We start from the raw sequence: 3,987 nt of genomic DNA, 5'->3' as shown, positions 1-3,987 counted from the left end.
CTTCCAAGTTGGCTTTCCATCTTTTCAATTTACTGTTCGTGTTTTTATTCCCAAGAGCATAAGTTAATGGTTGATGATCAGTAAAGATCTTTACAGCTACTGGACCATACAAATAGTTTCTTAATGTTTTAAGAGCCCACACTATCGCAAGCATCTCTTTCTCATTGGTGGCGTAGTGTTCTTCGGCTTTATTCAGTGTTCGTGAAATGAAAGTTATTGGTTTGCCGTCTTGTTCGAGAACAGCACCTAGAGCATAATTTGAAGCGTCAGTTGTTAAATGAAATTAGCTGAATCCCTTTTGGACATTCGTCCCTCCTCACCCCTTAAAAGGACGGTTAGGGGTTTTGCTAATTTTGATAAAGCTTTTACAGACGCTTTGATAAAGCGTCTGTAAAACCCTGAAAGTCCTAGGAATGACCTAAGTTCTTTAATTGTTTTTGGAGGTGACATTTCCTGTATAGCTTTAACTTTTTCTGGATTTGTTCTTATTCCATTTTTTGATATAATAAAGCCTAAGTATTCAACTTCCTTTTTAAGAAATTCACATTTGTTCAATTGAATTTTCATATTTGCCTTTTGTAAGGTGTCAAAAATTGTCTCTATATTTTTCAGATGAGAGTTTTCATCTTGACCAAAGACTATAATGCCGTCTATATCATTCGTGGCCAGAAAGAGAATTTTTAAAATGCATATGTTGTAGCAAGGTATATTTATTTTATAAGGTAGTGTTAAGGGCGAATTCAAAAAAACTTGGGCGAATCGAAATACAACACTGTACAGTATTTGTTTTTGTTTAGGCGAATTCTGGTGTAGGCACAATGTCAAAAACAGCTGATTTATAATATGAGGCGAATTTGTAAAAATTAAAAAAAAAAGTTGTTTGTAAATAAAAGATTTTTTGAAATATAATAAAATTGTTAAAATTCTTCGTAAGTAGCCAAAGAATTTGTCCAGCGTTTAGAAAGTTGTTTAATGATTTTCCCTATTAGGAACACTCTTCGGTCTAGACAAGAAAATGCTAAAATAACGTTTGTCGGCTGATCAGTGGAAGGCTTGTTTGCAGCAGAAGGACACAAAGGCTCAACAATTATTTATGGATATAATTATTTTAAATAATTGCCTTTTCAAGTTTTTAGTGAAATCTTAAACTACATAGAACTAAAACAGAATGGAATATATATCGTCAGTATATTACTGTTTTGCTCCACCGACCATTTTTGAAAAAAATTATGTTTCTATATATTTTGGAGGTGCTCTTACCGATTCCGAAACCCGTATCTCGATATCATCTATAGTTTGCCAGATATTTTAGATTTTTGGGGTAATTTTGGACTTTTTCGCGATTTTGATTTTTTTGAACCGCACCATTTCACGATATGTTGGAAGATCGTTACCAAATTTTATAGTGGTATTTTGGCTGGTATAAAACTTATGTGTGCTCAATTTAGAATTGATAAATATACATTTCCGATTTTTATGAACGAAAAAGTCATATTCTAGTGCAGATTTATATGGCGGCTAAGGGAATTCATGGTCAGATATTAACCAAATTCTATAAGTACCTCCTTTAGGCCAAAATAAGACTTTGTGCCAAATTTCAACAAATTATCTTCAAAATTGCGACCTGTACCGTGCTAGTTTTTTGCCTTTTGTATGATATAGACCATAAAATGCAAAAAATATTGATATAGACCCTAAAACAAGGTCTTTTGTTTTCTTTAAAAATTTAATAGCTTTTGTTTAATTGTACATTAAGGTATAAAAACTAACAGTTTTATACCTTTTTTTAAAAGCACACTTTTAAATGTCAAATTAAAAATATAAACAAACTTTGACATTTTGCATACATTAACCAAACGTAAACAAAGTTTGACATTAACTCTACACCGCGGCGAAAAAACATGAATGTGAGCAAAAAATAGTCAGCTGTTTTGTTAACACTACCTTATAAAATAAATATACCTTGTGTTGTAGTGTAAAATATGAAAGAGAACATAAATGAAAATATGTGTGCTTTGCACTATAAAAAATATATATGTTTGTACTTATTTGTGTTATTCATATTATTTGTATTATAAATGAACAACAGAAGGAATGTATACATCGATGTATGTATGTATTGACGAAACGATGTATTGCTGCATATATTGATGTAAGAATGTATTAATGCATATGTTGATATATTTATATACATATGTATGTATGTATGTATGTATGTATGTATGTATGTATGTATGTATGTATGTATGTATGTATGTATGTATGTATGTATGTATGTATGTATGTATGTATGTATGTATGTATGTATGTATGTATGTATGTATGTATGTATGTATGTATGTATGTCCGTCTATAAGTGTTCAAATGATTAACCGTTAATCGATGAAATTTTGGCGATTAATTGCTTGAATAAATGACAATACAAATATAATTGTAAATAATTATTTACATAATAAATATATCTATCAAAAGTATTTATACAAACATTTATTTGTAACGGCTTTTTAAAATATTCTCTGTGTATCATTTCATAAAGAGAGCAACTAAATTAAATTGTTTTTGTTTTGTGTATAGTTTGTTTTGTTGCTGAGAACATTCGTACTGCATGTGTATGAGTGAGAATAACACAATGCCCGCAGGGGCATAAAGAAATAAACACAGATGGCGACATGGCTCTCTTAAAAAAGTACTCTTAAGCTCAGTGACGTCATCAGTGCCTAGAACTGATTGTATGATATGAAAATTGTATGTGATTTATAATAGAAAAGTAAATAATTATGTTTAAAACTTATTTGTGTCTAATAAAATAAATTGTATTTTATGTTATTAGGAATATTTAACTTATTTAAATACTAAACTTATTTAAATATAATAGGGACTAATCTATTTATTACAGAAATCATTTGCTTCATACTAACCCATTTCGAATTGTAAATTGTTTTCAAAGTCTTCGGTTTTGAAATGCTCTATACAGATTTTAGACGTTTTAACGTTAATTTTTTTATTGCGGCAACAAACACTTATCCATTGCTTTAATAAGCTAGGATCTGAAGGAAAGTTAAAAAAACTTATCGCACACTATTTTGATTTTTTATTATTATTATTATTATTATTATTATTATTATTATTATTATTATTATTATTATTATTATTATTATTATTGCAATTTTTGACTGCACACCGCATTTTAATTTTTAATTTACTTATTTTATCTTTTCACTATTTGTTTTCAAATTTCATGTGAAAAGTAAGTATTTTACATTTAAAACATAGCAAAACAAGCACTGTTGACGTCACGAAAAAAGAGTAAAAGAGTACATTAAAATAACGGAATTCTCGGTGTCGCAATATTGTTTATTTCATTCATGCCGCAGGGGCATGTTTGGCCGCCAATGGTCTATATAGACGAAACATATTTTTCCAATATGATCTCTTAACATATCATCTAATGCTCGCTGAAATACGGCTGGAGCGTTTTTTAAGCCAAAGGGTAGTCTAACAAATTCGTATTTTCCGTTATTTACTGAGAATGCTGTTTTTTCTATATTTTTTTCCCTGAGCAGTATTTGGTGGAATCCGCTTTTCAAATCTAGTACTGAGAACCAATTATTTTTCCCTAATGGTGCTAAGACTTCGTTGATTTGTGGTATAGGGTATCTGTCCGGAATTGTTACACTATTTAATTTCCTATAGTCTATGACCATTCTATACTTCTTTTCATTAGAAGCATCCATTTTCTTCGGTACTACCAATACGGGTGAATTGTATGGTGACCTGGGTCTTATTATTCCGTGGTCTAGTAATTCTGTAATTTGTTTTTCAACTTCGTCTTTCATTGATATCGGGTATGGATAACTTTTTGTATAAATTGGGTCGCCAGTCGATGTTCTAATGTCTGCTTTAACGGTTGTATTGAATGTTAACTTTTCGTCCGGGTCTGAAAAAAGTGAATTGTATTTTTCACATAATTTCATAAATTTAAATGTC

The 3,987-nt window shown here is 30.0% G+C and overlaps 1 long non-coding RNA gene across 1 annotated transcript; it reads left to right on the top strand.

The window, feature by feature from the left end:
- The first annotated feature begins 769 nt into the window (after positions 1 to 769).
- LOC119610503 lies at positions 770 to 1,194 on the top strand. The gene is made up of 2 exons (XR_005231997.1): positions 770 to 929; positions 990 to 1,194. It is a non-coding gene; the product is annotated as an uncharacterized LOC119610503 (long non-coding RNA).
- Positions 1,195 to 3,987: the final 2,793 nt, after the last annotated feature.

Source organism: Lucilia sericata, unplaced genomic scaffold (assembly GCF_015586225.1).
Source record: "Lucilia sericata isolate MDLA Ls3-8-SP2 unplaced genomic scaffold, ASM1558622v1 Contig001217F_arrow, whole genome shotgun sequence".
NCBI classification, from domain to species: Eukaryota; Metazoa; Arthropoda; class Insecta; order Diptera; family Calliphoridae; genus Lucilia; species Lucilia sericata.
The sequence above is the reverse complement of the archived record's forward strand: the minus strand, read 5'-3'. Positions and strand labels throughout refer to the sequence as shown.